Source organism: Vombatus ursinus, unplaced genomic scaffold (assembly GCF_900497805.2).
Source record: "Vombatus ursinus unplaced genomic scaffold, bare-nosed wombat genome assembly UNPS02014804.1, whole genome shotgun sequence".
Classification (NCBI taxonomy): domain Eukaryota; kingdom Metazoa; phylum Chordata; class Mammalia; order Diprotodontia; family Vombatidae; genus Vombatus; species Vombatus ursinus.
Window position 1 is genome coordinate 9,821,799 of NW_020954582.1, and position 23,463 is coordinate 9,845,261.

General features: G+C 40.6%; 1 long non-coding RNA gene across 1 annotated transcript; it reads left to right on the top strand.

The window, feature by feature from the left end:
- Positions 1-8,294: 8,294 nt before the first annotated feature.
- On the top strand, positions 8,295-21,507 carry LOC114051661. Its single transcript, XR_003570183.1, has 3 exons — positions 8,295-9,278; positions 20,394-20,450; positions 21,094-21,507. It is a non-coding gene; the product is annotated as an uncharacterized LOC114051661 (long non-coding RNA).
- Positions 21,508-23,463: the final 1,956 nt, after the last annotated feature.

Below are 23,463 nucleotides of genomic sequence, written 5' to 3' on the forward strand. Positions count from 1 at the left end.
AAGTCAATTGGGTGTGATGCTCTGATTTCTCTCGGGCGTCCAGTTCACTGACCTTCAGTCAACTATGAAAGTATTCATTTCCATTGATTATAGCAGTCACTTAATACTTAATTATCTAAGGGTAAATAATCAACTTATTAGAAAATGGTTTCTTTGCCTCAGGTTAAATGAATAGTAATGAACCTGGGGTTGATTTGCTCTATCTGGTCTCATGACTTTTTTGTTCTCTTTTGTTGTGGCCCCCCCATCAAAGAAGCAGAAGGGGTCTAGGAGGTTCTAGTCATACCAATGACCAGACAGGAGGTGAGATTAGAGCTCAGTGGATGGAGGGCTGGCAGAGGAGTCCAGAAGACTTAATGCTGGAGGTTGTTCACTTCCTCTCTCTCTATATTGAGAAAACAGAGGCTCAGAGGATTTGGGGCATGCTAAAGGTCACAGAGGCGGTAAAATGGCAACATCTGGCCTAAAAGTGAGGTGCTTGAACTCTCGATAAATACATAGCCTCTTCCATGGCATTTCACGTCCTGCCTTTGTTATTTACTAGAGCTTAGAATCAGGAGGACTTCTAACTATGTGACCCTGGGCAAATCATTTAACCTATATCAGCCTCAGTTTCCTCATCTATAAAATAGGTGATAATACCAGCATCTACTCCCAGGGTTATTGTGAGAATCAGACAAGATTATATTTGTAGAGTGCTCAGCACAGTGCCTGGCACATAGCAGGCGGTAAACAAATGCTTCTTCCCTTCCCTTCCCTCCCCTCTTTGTGTGAACACAGACAAAACCTCTCAGTGCCTCCAGTCAGTTCTCTAAAACTTCAGAAATTATAGATCAGTGGCTGATCTGTATTTCCTACAAATAAGAATTTACAAGTATGGACAAATTCTTTCCCTTCCCTCCTTCTCAAAATGATGATGTCATTCAATAACATATTCCATTTCAGAAAGGAGGCCTTAAAATTTGTACTGAGAGATAAGCATTTACCTTAAAATTCTTTTTATAAAGGACTAATTTATTCTCATCTGCATTTAAAAAAGTACAACCTTGAACTACTTTGTTTCAAGTGAAATAGAGTGTTTGGATTTTTATTTGCTTTCTGTTTTTAAATTATTGAATCATAAGATTTAGAGTTGGAAGTTACCTTAGGGATTATCTCACCTTCATTTTAATGAATTGGTCTTATGAGAAGAGTATTGAAGCCTCAGCTTTTGAATTTCATGATAATTAGGCTTCTCAAAGGGGATGTTGGTACTAGCAAACAATACTGACTTGCTAGCCTTAGGCCCTGGAAGCCTAAAACAACAGCTTAGCAATGCGGAGATATGTTTATCTTTAAAAAAAAAAAACCCAAAAACCTCCCTCTCTCAGAACACCTCAGTTATAGAGAACTGAGGCACACCTGTCTCTGCATATTTGCTTAAAGTGTTTGCCTTGCGTGGTTCCTCTTTAATCTTGAGGTCCTGAGGGACAACCATCTTCTTTAGTGTGAAATTCACCAACTACTAAAATGGTGCAATTCACATCTTGACTACTAATATGGAAGCCAAGGGTCATTAAGTTCTAATCGTCTGTGATCTTAAGGCATCCAATGCCACAATCTTTGAAGACTTAGAATTGAAAATCACAAAGAGAGACACATGTTGGGCATGAACAGGCTGCAGTCTAGTACCAATGAAGAATTGTACGGGAGAAATGTCAACAGAGATGTTGTCAGAGGTACACATGACCAGAAAAGAGAGGAGTCAGTGAGGTAACTAGAGTAAGAAATAACAAAGGGATGATCCACATGCCTCTCTTGAACTTATACAATGTCAAAAGATATCAAGGAAAACCCCAGCATATTAAGAGAACCCATCCAGGAGAATCTATAGAAAGAAATGGGCAACTATCATGGAGAATGTAGAATAATTAGACTCTGAATTACTGAAGGGAATAGGGGCTTCAGTGAGATTCCTTGAAGTGAGAAGTATCCATTGACTCAGATGACCATAATTCCAACTGTTCACTGGTAACACCTTACACTTTTGTCTTGTCCTACTGGAAATATAGGGAGACATGTAGGGAATCTTCTGATGGTCTCAAGTCACCCAAATCCCATCAATTCATACTATAAACTTGTACGTGTGAGAATCCATCTAAATTTTTTTCCCAAATTCTCCCAAAGAAGGATTGACTTTGGATTCCCTTTTTGAGCTGGATACTTGAATTTTGTCCAACTATAGCACTTTAGCAATGACAAAGAAATAAATGAATTTTCCATCATTCTCTGCTACAGGGTCTCACTAGCAGGGATCACTTGTTTTTAATCAAGTAACTGAGAAAAAGAAAGTTACATTCAGTCATTGGAGGGCGGTGAACTTTTAATTCAACTGATCCAACTGATGAAATCCCTCCACTGAAGTCAGATGATACTTATTCTGCAATTTATGGGAGCATTGCCTAGAGCACTAAGCTAAGTGACCGTGCCCAGAATCACCCAACCAGTGTATATCAGAGACAGCATTGGAAGACGGGTCTTCCTGATTCCAGACCAGCTCTCCATCTGCTATACCTCACTGCTTTTTGGCAGTAATAACCACTAGAAATATTTATTGAATATTTCTGTTGTATATTGATAATGATGATGAAAGATGGAACTGGCAAGTGTGTAAGAAGTTAATAATATAAGCTTCTTACACTAAGATTTAAATGAGTAATACAATTCTCAGAAGAAGGAGAAAGAGATGACCCAGAGAAACACAAATAAACAAACAAAAATTAACAAGCCAGGACAGCCCCTCCAGGGCTGATGCCCTGCTAGAACGGTCCCTGTGTTGTCCTCTTTTTCTTCCCTGTTCTATAGAGATCTTTGCTGGTTTTCTCTGGATCACAGACTTCAGTCAATGGCTCAGGACAAAGCTGTTGTGGGAGCCCCAGTGGTCTAAATAAACTACAGGAGGACAATTGGGAGTGGGGGCATCTTGGGTTCACAGAATCCTTAGCAGTTTGTTTCTCTGCAATTCAGCTTAGCTCATTGCCTTGTCTGCTGCAAAGTGATCTAAGAGCAGACCTTGGTTGATAATAGCCTGAAGTAGAATGGGGGAGTAATTGACCAGGACAGGTCCTCTGCCTTATTCTCTAGTGTCTTTATTCTTTGGATGTGTCTCTTGTATGTAACAGATTGTTGGATTTTGTTTTCTTATCCACTCTCTTCTGCTTTATTGACTTGTTTAATACATTCACATTTCAAGTTGGGATTTTTGGCTTGTGTTTTCCTTCCTTTATTTCTTTTGTATTGATTTTCATCCCCTTACACTGTAAAGTCAGTACTTTGTTCCTTGGATTAGGTGTGCTTACACTTCTTGGCTGTTTTCCCCACAGACTCTTCCCAACACCCCCATTCCAATTTGCCCAGACTTTTTACAGAATTTTACCAGCTTTCCTGACTCCAGGTCCATCCCAAGTTCTTTGAATTTCTCTATATTGTTAGTTTCTCTTTCTTTTTCTTTCCTTCTTCCTTCCTTCCTTTTTTCTTTTCTTTCTTCCTTTTCAATTTTTTTCTCTTCCTCCCTTAGCTAGGTGAAGCAGTGGATAGAGCATTTGGCCTAGAATTAGGAACACCTGAGTTCAAATCCAGCCTCAGGCACTTAGTAGCTGTGTGACCCTGGGCAAGTCACTTAACTTCTGTTTGCCTCTGTTTCCTCATCTGAAAAATGGAGGTAAAAATAGCACTCATCTTCCAGGGCTATTCAACTAAATGCAATTCAATAAATATTTATTAATCACCTATTATATGCCAGGCACTGTTCTTGTGAGGCTCAAATTAGATAATTATTTTATCAGGACTCTAAGGGAAAATCAAGAGGGTTGATAGGGACCTGAGAGGCCAGCAAATCTGATCCCCCCTCCCTTCTCTGGTCTGATTGTCCATCAAGAAAATATGCTTTTTGAGCACCTGCTATTGCAAGCCCCGGGCTAGGCACTGAGGATACAAAGGAAGAAATACAACAGCTCCATTCCTTGAGGAAATTACATTCTATTGGGTCCGGCAACATGTACACATTTAAGTATATGCCAAAGAAAGACAAGGTAATTCGAGAGGAGCCTCACGAGCAGCTGGGGGCAGACTCAGCAAAGGTCCAATGGAGGGGCAGTTTTGAGCATGCTGGTCACCAATAATCACATTTTTAAACTTTTTAAGCTTTTGCAAGGCTCTCTGTACACATTAGATCATTGGATCCTCACAACAACCCTAAAAACCAGGTACTACAGGTATTATCATCCCAATTATGTCTCAGAACCTGTAATTTCATAAATAGAGGAAACCAGCAACTTCCTATTGCCAATGAAGATTGGCCATTCTCTCTAACTCAGGCTGTTAGAAAGTTGTCTATTGGCACAAGCAGATTAAATGACTTGCCTTGGGGTCAAATAGCCAGGAGGAGTCTGAGGCAGGATGAACACAAATTGTCCCCATTGCCAGTCCAGTGCTCTATTCACTACTCCAGCTGCTCTATCCTCCATCACCCCATCATCATCAATCAATCACCATCCCCACCACTAGACAGCAGTTATAAAGTGTAGAAGCTTAACTCACATTCCTGGGGCTTTTCAGAAAAATGCCAGTTCAGGCTGCAGGGTTATAGTGGGTCACAGAGACCAAGACAACATGATCAAGAAACCAAAGAGGGAAACTCAGTAGTCTCCTGTGAGCTTCTTGACTGGGTTGACTGGTCATCAATCGGCTTCACCCTGGGAATTTGACAACAGCTATTCTAGTCAGTTCCCTGGGAGATAAAGTGAGAGACAGAAGGGAGGAGAGAGGAGGAAAAGGAAAGAGGAGAGGAGGGAAAGAGACAGAGACAGAGACAGACAGACAGAGACAGAGACAGGCAGACAGAGACAGACACAGACAGAGACATACAGAGAGAAGAAAAGATAGGAAATGAAGAAGGCAGAGTGAGAATTAAGATAAAAAGAGGAGAGTTGGGTAATAGAAGGGAAGAAAAGATCAGGAAGCAGTTCTTAGTACAGATAAATTGGAGTCAGAACAATTCTGCTTACTTTGCTTCACTTTAACATCCCATCCTCTCATTCCTTCCACCCAGCTAGCCCCACCAGCAACCAGTCTTAATTCCCTAAGCTTATGTCAAGGTAGTTATGGGGCTCAGTGTTAAGATGCTGGTCCTGGAGTCAGTACAACATGAGGGAGGGAAGCAGAAAGTGAGGAATAGCAAAAATAAGAGGGGAATTAAGATGGAAATTGCCAAAGATTTCAAGAAGAAAACTCAAAGACTTTAAACATAAGCAGAGAAATCAACAGGGAAAACAGTAACAATGGAAGGAAATGTGATCTCTAGATCTAGTAAATGAGTTTAGGCATTTATGAATAAATGCATCAAAACAAAGGAAAATGATCCAATACTTGAGACAGAGAACTCTGTGGAATATGAGAACATGGAGCCATAAAACACTATACTTGAGTGGTTCAAAAGATAAATGAGAATTATTACAGCAGAATTTATGGCCTGTATAGCAAAAATAATGAGCAAAATAAAAAGAATAGTTCCTAGAACAATTTCCTTTTTGGATCAAATATATTATTTTATTGGTATTATCTCTCAGCGAGGAAACTCCTGCTATAAATGCAGTTCAGCACCTGCTCCACAACTTAGAATCTCAAAGAGTCCATTAGGGTAGAGAAAGGTTAAATGACTTCCCTGGGGTCACACAGATTGTGTATATTAGAGATGAGAACTTCACCCAAATTTCTATTCTTTATGGCAGGCTGCATATGAATTGATTGATTGAGCTTAACATCTGGGGCAAAGAATTCTCTGCCAAAAAGATAAAGCCTACAGCCTATTCTGGCCAAGATCCTAAAAGAACAGACTGAGATGTGGTTATTATCGTTGCTTCTTTCCATTAAGAACTTTTACTGGTCTTGTGGTGAAGTGTGTTAAGAGCCACTGCTTTTTGAAAGATCAGTAGGGAGCCTTGGGGCTTTAAATGGAACGAGCATAGCACAATCCACTCTTTCCATGAGGAAGAAATAGTGCCCCAGCCAAAGGGAGAAGTCGGAAGCTGAGAGTAGCACTACAACCAGGTGCCAGGGGAGCCTCGTCGAGCAGAAACCAGCAGCATCCAACAGTGACTGGGGCCAGAAGGATAGCATCCTGCAGAGATGACAGTCCAGCAGGAAGGATGTCTCCATTAGAGTTGAGATGGAGACTAAAATCAGGGCAGCAGGGTACTAGAATGATGACAGCAAGGGCCCTGTGGCTTCAGAGGCTGAGTTACCTCTCTAATGGTGTACTGGCCTCATGTGTGTGCCCCTCTATGCAGCCCCCAGTGGGTCTACTCTTCCTCCTCATGGTCTGTGTATTTGTAAATGGATACCACAGGTTTACTGGGGGAAAGCTGTACTGCTACCATTCTTACTATACCGTATCACATTGAATTGTGTTCTTTGATTGACAAATAAAGGTAAAAATATCAGTGAGGGCTCATGACTACTAGCTTTGAGTGGGCAGGGGTCTACCTAGAACCCAGGATAGCCCTGTCTAGGGGACTCACTCTTTGAGCTGAGTGGAAACCCTGGATGCTCCAAACACATCAAGCTTATCTTTGCTTGGTAACTTTCCCTGATTATTCCTAAAGCCGTGTTCTGGGTGTAATCAGAAAGAGTCTAAACATCTTCCTTGTGATCACCACTTACATATTTGAGGATGGCTTACACACTAGATTGGGATATTTAACTTTGGGAAAACAGATTTGGAAGCAACCTTCCAGGCCATGGATTCCAACCCCTTTGATTTGCAGGAAAGGAAACTGAGTTCTAGAGAAGACAAGGAACCTCCCGAAAGTCATAGAATAAGCTCTAAGTAGACACCTTTCTAGACGTGCTCTGGCACAAAAGAACTAATTAGAATCCTCCTTTGAAATATTGCACAGGAGTAGGTGCACGTAGAACGCTTTTTTTTTCAGATAAGCTTATCTTCTATATTTAATTTGCATGCACATGCACACACACATGCACAGGCATGAACTCACATACCTTAGCTGGCTCTCTTTTTTTGACATGTCATTTCCTTGGCTAACTGATGCTCCTTTTTTCATAATTTCTGATGTCTACAAAGGAAAAAAACATTTCACAGACCCTGTTTTTAGTGGGATTTTTTTTATGAAACAATAAAAACAAGATAAAGCAACTTGCCCAAGGTCACACAGCTGTGGAGTAGCAAGACCAGGAATCTGTCCCTGCATGTCGGCCCATAGCTCTTCCTTTTACACCATGGAGGAAGGATCTTGAGCTGACAGAGGTGTCTTCCTGTTTGATCATTTCAGGATATTAGCAAAGCAGAACCAGTGAGAGGTGACAGGTGTTAGAAAAGAAGAGAACCATGGTGGCAGAGGAGAGCTCCCACACTTTCCTGGGCTTGGGGTGGATGATTCACAGCCACTTTCATCCCAGCTCCATCTAGGCTCCCACCTCAGGCCACATCCCCATGGATAATAACAGAGAAAGGCTTGGTTCCTGCTTCAGCAATCCAAGGGCCACTTCCCTACCATGCCCTACTGCTCTCTGTTGTCCACTCATAGAAAAGCTTTGTTCTGTAAGACCACTCTTCTCGCCTATGCCAGTAACTAAAACCTCTTTCCATGCGGTCCTGGAGTATGTTCTTTAAAACTCTTTGGGGGGTTGGCCAAAAACCATTCATGTCAACTTGTAGAAACCACAGCTCTCTCACCTCTGGCTTAAAATCATAGCCAAAATCAGAATTATCAAAATGAAACAACATTAAATATCTATAATAAGAACCCAGGAGATACCACTGTCAAGGTAGATCAGTCATGAGTCACGTTAATTCACATATTTCCTTTATCACCTCCAAGCAAAAGAAAGGAGCCAAGGAAAATTAAAATTAAAAAAAAGTAAAATTGAAGAACAGCAATGAAGCAAGAGAAGAAGAGGAAGAAAATCTGATGAGGAAAAAGTGGGGGGAAATAACATTGAAAATGAGGTTTTAATCTATTAAAAAGTTTGGTGGGAAGAAAGCATATGAATCAAAGTCTCAAGAATGAAAAATGAATACTCCATTAGAAATAGCCAGAATCTCCAGAAATGAGAATATAAGAACTCCAAGGACCTTCAAAGTAGAATCAATGTTTAAAAAAATAAAGGAGGGACAGCTAGGTAGCACAGTGGATAGAGCACCGGCCCTGGAGTCAGGAGGACCTGAGTTCAAATCCTGCCTCAGACACATAACACTCACTAGCTGTGTGACTTTGGGCAAGTCATTTAATCCCAGTTGCCCTCACAAAAAAATAAAGGAAAGGATAAAGGGAAAAATGAAAGGGAAGTTTCAAAATAAAAACAGAACTGATGTTTTAAAATTGGCTGGGAAATTGGAGTAAATCAATGGGCACTCTGACAAAGAGAATGGCAGAGACAAATCCTAACTACAGGCAGCAGCAGCAGCAGATTCATTAAGACATTTAATAGCTCTAGTACAATAGCAGCACTGAGGATTAGTCCAGGTCTGTGACTCCTTCAATGTGGAGGAAAAAGCATGGAAACTCCATTCACAGATGTAGATTGCACTTTGTTTATAAAAGTATAAGAAAGCTACCCAAAGCAAAGATTAATCGGATACAAAATAAATCCATGGAAATCATCAGTAATTCTTTATACTGCCAGTAAGTTTTATACAACGGGAGAGGTAGAAGGAGTAAACCCACTTAAAACAAATACAAAATGTATTAAATATTTAGGAGATAACCTACCTCGACCCACAAAACCTATATAAACCTGACAAAGTTTACAGATATTAAGGAAGACCTAGGTAGTTGGAGAGATATTCAATGTTCATGGTTGGTCATGCCAATATACAAAAATAACATTAAGCTATAGATTTAGTGTTATACAAATCAAATTGCCAGGGGCATTCTTATAGAATTCAATAAATAAACTTCAATTTTAAGTGCATTAGAATAGTAACAAATTTTATAGAGAAGAAAGAAAAACTAATTCAAAAGGAAAATGAAAAAAAAAGTAGGAAAGAAGGAGTATTGCTAGGTCTTAAATGATATTACAATGCAGAACATTTAGTATCAACTATCAAAGAAAAATATTAATACTTCTAATGTGCTTTGTTTTTGTGTTCCAGAAACAATTTTGTTGAATTTCTCAGGATCCCATGCCAAGACCACTCCTCTGTTTTTACTCCTCTCTTTTTACTTAAGAGGCACCCTGTCTTCTAGAAGTAAGGCCCAGCAAGCAAGCTGTGTCCTGAGGTTAGCATAACAGCAATCCTTTGGGGCTCTCCTTCTGGATGATCTCAGTCACAGTAAAATCCCAGAATTATTTCACACCAGCACCAGGTGGTCCCTGAGATCGTGCAAGCACCTGCAGCACCTGTGTTCCAGTCATGAAGTCCTGCTATGGATCAAACTTGTCTCATTCTTGCTGTTACCCATCCATTGTCAGGGCAACAGCTCACTGCATAGCCATTGGTATAAGTATTGAGATTTGCCCACTCTAAAGCAGTTCTCCTACTAAAGGGGTCGTGGGCACGTGGGTGTCTAGTTTCACTTCTCCAGTGGAATAAAGAAAACTTTTTGCTTATGACCAGTGTTATCTCTTTGGTTTTATTTTGTTGTGGTTTTTTTTTCCATTTATTTTTAGAGTTAATTGTGGCTTTGATAATCTATGGGACCTCTCTGTTCTGTTTTGTTTTGTTTTTGTTTTTGTTTTTTTAAGTTTCAGAGCTGCTGCAGTGGTTCATTTGTTATCAGGGGTAACAAATTCAAATTACTTTACATTCAAGTCATTAGTTTGGAGAAAGAAATTCCCAAATTGGCAGAGTCCTCCATGCCTTCAGACATGACTCCCTAAAATTTCTAGGAATCTTTTTTTTCATGTGAAAACATTTTTTAAAAACTTTTTGTTTTTAAAATTTTGGGTTACAAATTTTCTCCCTTCCTCCCTCCCCACCCACCCTCATTGAGAAGGCAAGCAACTCAATACAGGTTATACATATGCAGTCATGCAAAACACTTACATAGTAGGTATGTTGTGAAAAATTAAGTATATTTCCCTTAATCCTATCCCACCCCCATTTATTCTATTCTCTCTTTTGACCTTATTCCTCCCTGGAAGTGTTTGCTTCTGGTTACCCCCTACCCCAATCTGCCCTTCTCAACATCATCCTCCTGCTTTCTAGTCCCCCCTCCCATTTTCCTGTAGGGTAAGATAGATTTCCATACCCAATTGAGTGTCTATGTTATTCTCCCCTTAAGCCAAAACTGATGAGAATAAGATTCATTCATTCCCTCTCACCTTCTCTCATTTCTCCTCCACTATAAAAGCCTTTTCTTGTCTGTTTTATATGAGATAATTTACCCCATTCTACCTCTCCCTTTTCCCTCTCCCTGTATAATCCTCTCTCACCCCTTAATTTAATTCTCCAAATATCTTCCCTTCATCTTCAACTCATCCTGTGCTCACTCTCTCTCTCTCTCTCTCTCTCTCTCTCTCTCTCTCTCTCTCTCTCTCTCTCTCTCTCTCTCTCTCTCTCCCTCTCTCTCTCTCTCTCTCTCTCTCTCTCTCTCTCTCTCTCTCTCTTTCTCTCTCTCTCTTTCTCCATATATACATACATACATGTAATTTTTTTTCCCTCCAACTACTCTGATACTGACAAAGGACTCATGAGTTACAAATATCATATTTCCATACAGAATGTAATCAGTTCAACCTTAATAAGTCTCTTATGATTTCTTTTTCCTGTTTACCTCTTCATGCTTCTCTTGAGTCTTGTATTTGAAAGTCAAATTTTCTATCCAGATCTGGTCTTTTCATCAAGATTACTTGAAAGTCCTCTATTTCACTGAATGTCCATTTTTTCCCCTGAAGGATTATGCTCAGTTTTGCTGGGTAGGTTATTCTTGGTTGTATTCCTATCTCCTTTGCCCTCTGGACTATTATATTCCAAGTCCTGTGGTCCCTTAATGTAGAAGCTGCTAAATCTTGTGTTATCTTGATTGTGTTTCCACAATACTTGAATTGTTTCTTTCTGGCTGCTTGTGATATTTTCTCCTTGACCTGGGAACTCTGGAATTTGGCTACCATATTCCTAGGAGTTTTCCTTTGGGGATCTATTTCAGGAGGTGATCGGTGGATTCTTTTATTTCTATTTTGCCCTCTGGTTCTAAAATATCAGGACAGATTTCCTTGATAATTTCTTGAAAGATGATGTCTAGGCTCTTTTTTTGATCATGACTTTCAAATAGTCCAATAATTCTTAAATTCTCCCACCTGGATATATTTTCCAGGTCAGTTGTTTTTCCAATGAGATATTTCACATTGTTTCTATTTTTTTCATTTTTCTGAATTTGTTTTACAGTGCCTTGATTTCTCATAAAGTCACCAGTTTCCAATTGTTCCATTCCAATTTTTAAGGAAGTATTTTCTTCAGTAAGCTTTTGGACTTCCTTTTCCATTTAGCCAGTTTTGCTTTTTAGGGCATTCTTCTCCTCATTGGCTTTTTGGACATCTTTGCCATTTGGGTTAGGCTATTTTTTAAGGTGTTATTTTCTTCAGTATTTTTGGGGTCTCCTTTAGCAAGCTGTTGACTTGTTTTTCATGATTTTCTTGCATTACTATCAGTTTTTCCTCTACTTCTCTTACTTGCTTCTTAAAATCCTTTTTGAGGTCTTCCATGGCCTGGGACCAATTCATATTTTTCTTGGAGGCTTTGGATGTAGGAGCTTTGACTTTATTGTCTTCTTCTGGTTGTATGTTTTGATCTTCTTTGTCACCAAAGTAAGATTCTATGGTCTGACTCTTTTTGCTCTGCTTGCTCATGATCCTTGCCAATAACTTGAGTTATAAACTCTTTGTTAAGGTAGGACTCTGCTTCCAGTGTGGAGAATGTACTGTCCCAAGCTTCAGGGGTTTTGTGAATCTGTTTTCAGAGATACTTCTAAGGGCCGGTAAATTTTCAGTTCTTCCAAAGTGCTCTGAGGTGTTTATTCCTTTCCTGGCCTGTGCTCTGGTCTATAAGTGACCACAAGCATTCTTTTCTGTCTTTTAACTGTGAGGAGGATTTCCTCTCCATTGTCACTATAAGATCCACCATACCAGCACTCCTCCTTGCCCCAGGACTGCCACCCAGAACTGTGACCCAGATCAAAGCATAGGCAAAGCAAGAGAATTCTGCCTTAGCACCAGCAAAGAGAGCCCTGCAATCCCCCTCTGACTAGCCAGTCGATTCCCCCTCAGTCTGTGGGCCAAAAGCTCTGGAGGCAGCTACCACCACAGGACCATGCTCGGGGAATGGGGTTGGGATTGTGACCATGCTTCTGTCTCACCACCATAGAAACAGATTTTTCCTACTGACCTTCTAAGTTGCCTTTGGTGTTCCTGGGTTGAGAAGTCTGGAAACCACCACAGCTGCCTGTGATTCAGTCCTCTGAGGCCTGCTCCAGGTTCGCTGCAGCCTACTCACCCATGCCAAACTGTGTTCCTCTCCCTGGCACAATATACCTTTCAGATCTACCATCCATGTTGTTTCAGGTGGAAAATTTGTTTCACTCTGTCTTTTTGTGGGTTCTGCTGCTTTGGAATTTGTTTAGAACCATTTTTATAGGTATTTAGAGGCGTTTGGGGGAGAGCTCAAGCAAGTCACTGCTTTTACTCCACCATCTTGGCTCTGCTAAAATTTATAGAAATCTTAAATGAGGAAAAATATCTTAAAATACAGCCTGAATTAATAATCCAGAATTGAGCAAACAAGTCATATCCCATTGCTCCTGGACCACTCCCCTTCACTCCCTTCTTTGATAGCTTAATCATTTTGCAGTGAAGAAGGATAAGCCCTAATGCCAATAGCTTGAGGTAGTTGGGGAGATAACACAATTAGAGTTGGTTAAGGGTGCTTAACCCATGTTCCTATGAAAAGCATTTTAACATTTGGCCTATCATTTATTTTTCCAAAGGGCTTGTCCTAACGTTCTAGAAAGGACTTTAAAGAAGATGTTTATTTCTTAATTTTTTCAATTTTATCAAAAAGATGGTTTTTATTATGCTTCCACACACCAAAAAATTATCTCATAATGCACAAAAAATGTAAAACTACATCAGTGAAAGGGATAGAAAGGCAAGATCTAGAAGCAAATACCTGGTACCAGTTTTATGACCAATAATAATAATAATAATAATAATAATAATATTTATGTAGTACCCACTATTTGACAGGCACTGTGCTAAGTTTGTTATAAATATTATCTTATTTGAACCTCACAACAATGCTATAAGTGCTATTATTATTACCACTTAATAGTTGAGGAAACTAAGGCAGACAGGTACAGTGACTTGCCCAAGATCACACAGCTAAGTATCTGAGGCCAGATTTAAGCTCAGGCTTTCCTGACTCCAGGCTCAGCACACTATCCCACTGAGCCATCTAATTGAAGAGAGCAAACTATCCTGTTGAAGAGGATCTTCGTTTGAGAAAGACGAGGAAAACTGAAAAGCAGTTTGGCAGAAGAACAATTAGGACTTATCAGACCGCGCTCCTCAAATCGGCAGATTCAAGAACAGACGTCCACGAGTAGGGAAACAGGCCGGCTTGCTGTTGGGAGGACGTGCTGTTTGGGATCTCCTGGGTAGAATGAGGCACTTGGGCAATCACCCTTTAGAATAGGCAGTTCCAGGGAAGGATTTCAGGACCTGTGAGGGCAAGTCCTCTAGGGCATGGCCTCTGGTCTGGGCAGCAAGGTGGCTAGAGAGAAGATGACCAGGAAGTAACAGGATGTCACTAGATACCACTACTGGGTTTATACCCTGAAGAGGTTGATTCCAGAAATTGTTGCTTTTATATCCGACTTTTCATTATCCCTTTTTGAGGGTTTTCTTGGCAAAGATACTGAAGTGGTTTGCCATTTCCTTCTCTAGCTTTTTTCTTTTTTTACAATGGAGAAAACTGAGGCAAACAGGGTTAAGTGACTTGCCTGGGGTCACACAACTAGTAAGTGTCTGAGGCCAAATTTGAACTCAGGAAGAGACAAGTACTCTATCCACTATACCACCTAGATGCCAATTTCAGCTGTGTGTGTGTATATGTATGTGTGTGTGTACTGAGTGACCCTGAGCAAGTCATTTAATCTCTTTCTGCCTCAGTTTCCTCATCTGCAAAGTGGAAAAAATAATAGCCCTGACCTCCCAAGGTTGCTGTCAGGAGAAAATGAAATATTTGTAAAGCATTTTGCAAACCTTAAATCACCGCATGAATGCTAGCTATTGTTATAGAAGGAATAATGAACTTGAGAATTGGAAAAGAATATGGACAGACTTGTATAAAGTGATCAAGATGGAAGAAAACAAGGGAATACACAGTGGTATGAATTAAAAAAATCTTAAAAGACAATAAAACTCAGGTCAAAGACATGAGGCAATTTCCTTTGGGTCAATCACTCTTTCAGGCAGCTGCGTTTTATTGTTTTCTGTGAACGTACTTTGTAGGGAGTTTGTCCCAGTATTCACTGGGTAGTGTCTGTCAAAGGTGGTGTTTTTTTTTTATGAGTCACTATTAGCTAGTTAGTAACAGCAGACACAAAAAGGAAGCTATTTACTAAATCATCAGTGAGACCCAGAGAATTCAGTGAATCTGAGATGGAATCACGAAGTACATAAAGCCTTAGGGAGAACTCAGTATGGCTGTCCACAGTCCCTCCTCACCAAACAGGACCTTCTCCAGGAAACTTTTTTCTGATCCCCCTTCTTTGTCATAAATTGCCTTAGAGTTAATCTGCATATAGTTTGTATATGTCCATGTATATATACTTTGTCTTCCTCAATAGAGTTAATAATAATAATAATAATAATAATAGCCAGTTTTTACATAGCACCCATGTGCCAGACACTGTGCTAATTCCTTTACAATTATTGTCTTGTTTGCCCCTCACAACACCTGGAAGGTGAGTGCTATTATTATCACAGTTTTACAGATGAAGAAATTGAGGCAAATGAGGTTAAATGACTTGTGCAGGGTCTAGGGTCACACAGGGTCACATAGGTAGTAGGTGACTAAGACATTCTAGGCCATGTTCTATTCACTGAGCCACACTGAGCCACTGTATGAGCTTCATAAAGAGATTTGCCCACTGTCATATAGTCTATAGGTGAAAAAATAAGTCTTCTAACTCTTCAACCAACATGATTTTTTTTATTTTATTTTTAATTTATGGAATAAAACAAGCATTTCCATAACATAGTGCAACAAAAAGGATGATTGCAAGTGGAACTATGAATCTGCTATGCACAACTTGCTATTCCTTTCAAATGCTAACTGGCACTTCCATTTATCTAGTCATAATCCATTTATCTAGTCCAATGGTAGAACTAGTATCTAGTCGATCTTGAATGAGACACTCGAGTAGGCACCTTGGAAATAGGAGCTCTTCCTTTTTCTTATGGATCTCCAAAGTTTAGCATGGTTCCTAGCTCTAGTGAGCACTCCACAGATGAATGATTCATTAATGGTGATCATTAGGTTCTGTAGAGAGTATGCATATTAATAAAACACAATTCTTGTCTTTAAGGAGCTTATAGTATAATTTACAGGGATTCTTAACCTGGGTATGGGAAGTGTGTGTGTGTGTGTGTGTGTGTGTGTGTATTGGCTGTCCCTCATTCCTGGAATGTATATCCTCCTCACTTCTATTCTCCTTCCTCCGTTAGGTTCATAGTATTTATGTCCTTGGAAATATAGTTATGAAACACATACGTGATTAGTGATTATGCCCTCTGTGAAAGGAAGGAAAGAAGGAACAAAGGAAGGAAGGGAGGGAAACATTTAAATATGAAAGCCAACAGGTGTGTTGCGGGAGCCATGGTATTGAGGTAGAAAAAGTAATAGGTTTTTATGGAGCAAGGAAGGGAAAGATGCTCCCTAGCCATTGCCTAGGGGTGAAGCAAGCTCTCAGTCCTTCCTCCACCTCCAGAGAGCTCTGTCTTTGCCAAGTTGGTCTCACTAAAAAGGCTCATGAAATCCCACTTCCTCTGTGATATCTTCCATTGGTAAACAAATAAAAATGGCCCCTCCCATGGGTCCCCCAACCCAACCCATCCTACCCACTTCACTTCAAATCTCCACTGTAGTCCACAGGTGTATTGACCTCTTGCAGTAAATGTTTTCCACCATCTCTACCTAGGTTATTCAAGCTTAGCTCTTCGCTTTCCAGATGAACAGCTACTGAGAATCCCTTTAGAGCAAAACTCTCTGAGCTACAGGGTCATTAAATGTACAAATGTGGACCATTCCAAAATTAATTACCACATTAAACTAACAAAAACCAATTTTGAGATGGTGCACATGAACTGACTTCAAATCCTACTTCTGGTGGTGTTTGATTCAAGAAGTAATGCAGAGAATTTCTGAGTGGTTCAAGGCTTTCATACCTGGTGTCCTCCATGATATCAAAGCACTATAGAAATATCAGCTATTATTGTTATCATTATCATTGTTGTTGCTGTTGTTTACTATGACTTCCAATGAAATCAAATTCCAAGCCAAAACATTAATTCTGTCTATGCCAATTCGGCTCTAATTCTGATTTCTGCCTCAGAAATTAGAACCAACTGTCAAAGACTCAAAATAGGCCTTAAATGCAGGTTGCCTTTGCTGATTCAGGACCCAGAGCTAAAGGCAGTTTGCCCTCTCCCAGGCCGGAGTCTTCTCCTTGACCTCGATTTTCCATTTATTCTTCATTTATCTTGTATATTCTGATTTATGCATTTGTCGTCTCCCTCATTAGGCTAGGAACTCCTTGAGGGCAGGGACTATTTGGGGTTTTTTTGTCGAATCCCCAGCCAGGACAGTGTCTGCCACATTGTATCTGCTTAACTAATACTTATTGATGAATGGGTTAGTTACCTAATCAATTGATTTGCAGAGTCTGGGGAAAGTTTTCTGACTGAGCTCTAAAGCCCAGGAAGCTAGGGCTTCAAATCCAGACTCCTCATCAACAGAATGAGAACTAGATGATTTCAAAGCTGTTATTGTTAGCATTATCATTATTGTTGTTGCTGCTGCTATTGTTTTTTACTAAGACTTCCACTAGGAAGCTCAAAGCCAGCTGAAATCTCCATGATTCTAAGTCGACTCAGCTATAAATAGGTACATAAAGGAAGATTTCAGCTAGTGATTCTCCTGGGAAACAGCCGTGCCTCTCATTAGAGTGCCTTCCCCTCTGTAGGAATCTTGAGTAACATTTGATTTCTGTATGTGAAGTTCGTGGTCTAATGAGATCGATTACATTTCTGGCATTTGTGCCCTTGAAATGTAATTATGAAAAGGGGCCTCAGGATGCCAACCCGGGCTCGGACACGTCACTCTCTTTTGTGCAGCTCCCAGGATTATCCTGTGCCTCTGTGTCACCAATAAAGGAACGTGAAGTGCAGAGAAGAGCCAACCATGGACATTTTGGAGAAATAAGATTAGATCAGTGAGATGGAGTCATTAGCAGAATAGAAGATTGTGCTTAGAAATGGGTACCTCTGGCACCCAGATGAAGAAAGTCATGGGAAGAAAACGCAACTAGGTCCTCCATGTTTTACCTCTAGCCACCTGCGCAAGTATGTGCAAAAAAAAAGAAAGAAAGAAAAAAGAAGAAAAGAAATCATCTCCTGTTGTATTCATCTCCACGGTGTCCCGGGAAGCCTGGTGTTTTTGAGGAGATGAACCGTCCATGTTGCCATGGCTGCTGCCTCCCTAGAGTCACTGTTGCTCCCTGAGTCTGGGGCAGGCCTTGGGACTGCCTGCTTCTCCACATATTCTTTTCCCTTCTGGGCTGCTTTTAATGCCATCCAAGGCCCAAATAATTTGATATTGCTGTGCTTCAGAACATGGACAAAAAGCTCCACCTTGCTAAAGTCTACGCAGATCCAAACCATTCTTGGTTCCTCGTACAATATTACAGTTTGGGTAATATCACACTGTATTTACCTGTTGTCTCTTCTATTTAAATGGGGGTCCCTTCAGAACATGCATTATTGCTTTTTCTTTGTAGTTCCAACACTGAACATAGTTCCTGGCACATAGTGAGTGTTTAATAAACATTTGTTAACTTATTACAACAATTTTTCCCCTTTATAGTGATGGTTAAGTTGTTAACCTACAAGCCTAGGCATGGAATCAGGCAAATCTCAAGAAATAATTCATCCTTTAGCCTTGACCATGCCTAGCTCCACCGTACCCCCGTATCCACTTCCTCAAAAGCAGTTTGCTGGAGGACAAAAAGAAGCTCACAGGAGTTAGAACAACCTGGATTGTAATCCCCATTCTGACACTGACTAAATACATGACCATTGGCAAATCACTTCCTTATCCGAGTTTCCATTTCCTAAACTAGAAAATGGGAATCACAACAGCACCAAACTCCAGAGAGTTTGCAGGATCAAATAAAATGCCATATGTAGGGCACTTAAAGCCCATTATAATCTCCCACAATTTTCCCAGAGCCTGTTTCTTCACCTGCCAAAAATGAGGGGGCTGAACTTGATGGCCTCTGTCTTTGCTCCTATGATCCCACAATCCCTTTGACACTACCATGGGAAGTTGCCAAACCTCCTTGGGCCTCAGTTTCCTCTTGGACTAGGTGACCTCTGAAGCCCTCTGACCCATGGTAGGATTGAGAGGGGACCTTTTCCCTTCTCCAGAAGCCACAGACAAACGTTGTCTGAGACACATCCGGTCTTCAGCAGTGCCTTCAAGCTTGGAGATTAGGAGTGATAACGGCACATTAGCTCGTCTTTTCTACTCCCCTGCTGGTGCTCAGATAAGTGCTGCACCTTCTTTTCCCTTCCCTTCCCACTCTTGCCATCTCACTCTTCCTTGTGGCTTTGGAGATTACACACTTTGGAAAAGATTTCTCTCCTGTCCCCTTATTTCTCATCCCTGGGCAGAAAGCCCTAAGCCAGTTGCTGTCCCTACAGTCCTCTTTCTGCAATTTCCCAAGATTCCTCAAGAAGAAAGCCCAGCCTACAAAAACATAGAGGCTTGGCTACCCCCAACCCTGCTCAGAAACAATGAAAGCTCTCTTCAGAAAATGTAAGCTCCTTGTGGGGAAGCCCTGTTTTGTGTTGCTCGGCACAATGCCTGGCACATAGTGAGCACTACATAAATACTTACCAATTGGCTTACTTCACTTCTACATACCCACCTTCTCTCCAGTGACCTCTAAAGTCATTCCTTATCAATAAACAAGTAGACACCCTGGCCTAGACCAGTAGTTCCCAAAGTCAGGGTTATGTAACCCCAAGGAGCCATAGGATGAAGTTAACAGATATGTGAACAACCAATCAGAGATTACCCAAAATAGCCAATCACGGGCTTGTTTCCAACACAACCACACCACATCCTTCATCATTAGCACTTTGTGTTCTCCTTCACCAATCTCCTGTAACTCCTTCAATCCTAAAGCTGTGCCTGGGGGTACCCCAGGGGCAACCTTCAACTTGTATATAAACTAGGCACCTAGAGGGGCTAAATTGGCTAAATTCCTCTCCCACCCCATCCCCTTCCACCACATTTTTGACTCATCATTTTTACTCACCCTACTTGATCAAGCAGTTGCCCAGTCTTGTCATCCCTACCCCCAGAGCATCTCCCCTATCTGTCCCCTTCTCGTCACTCAAATAGTCACTGCTCCAGTTTGAGGCTCATCACTTCTTTCTGGGACTATTGAAACTGCCTCCAAACTGGTCTTCCCGACTCAGCTCTCCCTACTCCAGTCCTTTCTCCACTCAGCTATCAAAGTGGTCTCCCTAAAGATGCAGGTCTGAGAATGTCATGACCCACCTTCTCAGTCAATAAATTCCACTGACAACCTATGGCTTCCAGGATTAAATATTATTTCATATTTATCTCATTTTTTCTTAATATATTTTATCTATGTTTCATAATATAATAGTGGAGGGATTTTCTCACTAGGGAGTTCCATGTACCAGTGAAATAGCAGGCTTAATCCTTAATCTTATCCTTTTTTAACATGTGTAATAATTAATATAATTATTAGTATTAATAATAACTATTATTATAAGGTATAATATATTAATTATTTTGTATTATAATATATCATAACATAATTAATAATTAATTGTGTGTTGATTAATTAGTTGATATAATAGTATATTAATATAATATGAAATACACAATAATATATTATTATCATTTTGATGTTAATATTGTTAATTAATTATTAATATTGAGTTCATATGGATGGATGGGTATGTGTGTACACGTATACACACATACATCCAGAGATATACAGGTATACTTTTTAACATAAGTAAATATGTATAGATTGGAGTATACGCTGAAACTTTATTCTTAATTCTCTCACTGATAGGGTGAATGATCAGAAAAGTTTGGAAACCACAGCTCTGGACAACCCACCAGTCCCTGGGTATATCCTCTTCATTACATATCAAGTTTGTTCAACCTCAATGCCATAATTGGGTGGCATTGTACTGCCACTTTGTCAAGTCAGCTAAAGGAAGAAGGCTATTGTCCATGGTGAAAGGTTTTAGGAAATCTCTACCTCCAGACACTTGTGAAATACTCTGTGAAATGAAGATGTCATAGAAATGCACAGCATCACAATTGTTTAGCCAATAGGGCAAGGGTTTGATGTATAAAGATGGCCATGCCATACAGCAAGCTCAAAATTGCCCTTCTTATCTGGTTAACCACGTGTAGAGCTTTGGGCCTGGCTTTCAGCAATATAGGACCACATAGGGACTGGAGGACTTATTCTTTGAGATGACAGAAAGTCTCATTATTGGATATTAAGCCAGAAGAGCTGATGACTGAAGGGTACTTTTGGCTTCAATTCATGTCAGAATTCTTTTCACCCCCTTCCCAAAAGGTAACAGAGGAATAGAGTAGCTAGGACCAGCTATCCCTTAGGGTAGAGCCCCTTTGGGAGTGAGCTGATGTTCAACATATTCAACCATAAGCACATGACATCTAAAACACATGCCCTACATAGGCAACCCTGAGCCTGGGTTTAATTTACATCTTTTGAATTGTCTCTTTCCTAATTTCAGATGAACCAAGACCTATCCAAAGAAGGACCATCCAAGAATAGAGGTGACGTCAGTTTGAGGCCTGAAAGTTCCATACAGTCACAACTGACTGGTGGCCATAGGGGATTCCCTGGTAATGACTATGGTGACTTTGAAGAAGATGGTCATCACCAAGAGGATTATCTCAAAGCTGGCTATTGTACCAGGAGACATAGACTAGGAGTTGTTGGGCAATGCAGAGCCAAGGTGAGATGTAATGTGCCCAATCAGGAATCCTGAAATCTACTTTGTGTTCCTAAGAGCTATAAATACCAACCTCTTGAGAGAATGTCATGGCAATGGTAAATTCAACTACCAAAATCTGTTTTAAGTTGTTCTGACAGTGTATACTATCGATTCTTTGTGTAAAGGAAATAAATGTCTGTCCAATACCTGATTTATATTCTACATTGAATGCTTTTTAGTTCCTTCTTTAGGGAAGACATAGACATGAGCTTAATAAACCATAAGCAACTTGTCCCAGGAGTGCCAAGGTTTGAGGGGTTGGAGTGGAAGTGATAGTTAAAGTGCTGAAGAGTTCAAGAAAAGAGAGTCTCAACTTCCCCTCATTAAAGGCTAGGCTCCCTCAAGATAGAACCCAGTTGGATCAAGTAAATGGACACAGAGCAGAGGAACCCTTAGGGAGGAGCCCTTTGGGTATAGTATCAAGGCTCAGGAGCAATTCTTTAATGTTACAGAGGAGTTTTATGGAAATCATCGGCTCAGCTGAGCCAAATGGGTAGGATGGGCTGATGGCTTTTGTCCAGACTCATTCTTCATTGCCCCCAGATGTCCTGGTGTCCCTATGCTAAAATGAGAGGGATGAAGGGATGTTACAAGCAGAGCTGGGGATTTGTGCATCTTCTCATCACTGAATGATGGAGATGTATTATGCCCCATAGATTAGCCCATTGGAAGCCTTAATTTACCTCATCCTTCACCCACACTGATTACACAGCATTACCATGCTGCTACCCTCAATAAGACTGGAGGGCACAGCTCTGGCTGAGACCCATTCCTTCAAAGGCAAGAATGCCAGCCTCCTGGCTGGGGCTGATTACTCTTCTGATTCATTAGGGGATTTTCTTTCTTTCTTTTTTTCTTCATGATCTTTCTTTTGGAAAATGCAGTCACGAATCAATTTATTTGTATTTGTCAGCTTCTTTTCCCTACTCATCCAAATATGATAGATGATTATACAAACAGCTAAACATAGACTTAACTGCATGCAAAAATGCATTGGGCCACCAGCCTACGCAGAGCTAGAGGCTGAAAATTCTTAGGGGCTGGGGGAAGGAATGGCCACCATTGGTGGGGGAGGTGGTGTTTGTTTGACTTTTAATCCTTCCTTTCTTTAAGTTGCTTGGAGCACTTGGGAGGAATTACCTAATTAATCACTCCTGCCAAACTCCTGGGGAGAGATCCAGGCAAGGACAGCATTGAGGCGTGGGACTCTGGCTAGAATCACCCTCTGAGTCAAGAATAGAACACAGGAGTACTGGCTCCCAATCCATCCTGGATCAGAATGTCTGAATGCCCCTCCTCCCCCTTGCCTGCCTAGCTGTCTGGCTGCCTGCCTGTTTTAGTCTGTCTCCTCTGCCTCTGTCTCTCTATCTCTCTGCCTCTCCTCTCCTCCTCTGGCTCTGTCTCCTTTCTCCATGTCTTTCTCTCATCCAAATGCCTAATATTACAAATTTCAGGTTATCTGACCACTTCCTCCCACTACTGCCCCTGTGAAAACAAAGCATTCTTATTTGGGAAACCAGAAAGAGTTTTCTAAACCTGGCTTGATTATACTAACCTATTCTAAGCAGACTATTGGTTAGCAAGAAAGCACTGGACAACATTTACCAAAGAAAGCAATCATATTTTGAAGATGTATAGTATCCATTGCATTGTGAATCATTAAACTAATTCAACATGTATTACATGGAAAATATGGAAGTCATAACAGTGTCTTTTACAACAGGATTCAAATGAACTTCAAAGGACTCTCAGTTCTTTACACTGGATTTTTATTGTATCAAATATGTCATAAATGAGAGAACTGGCATCTGGAACTTGGGGGGGGGGAATGAAGGTAGATTTGCTTATGTGTATACACTTGTGTTTTCCTTCATTGACTATCAACTTATTGAGGGCAGGTCCTAGTTTGGGAAGATGGGGCATCATAGCAGAGTCCACAGTCCTCATTTTATAGTTTCCCATGATGCCGCTGTGTTTCTCTGTGCATCCCCAGCCTCTTTCACAGTGCTTCAAACATTTAAAAAAAAATCTGGACGTGTGATTTTGTCAGCAAGCGAAGCTATACAGACAGTATATGATCCCCTCCTTTGATGAAGAGCGCACCTA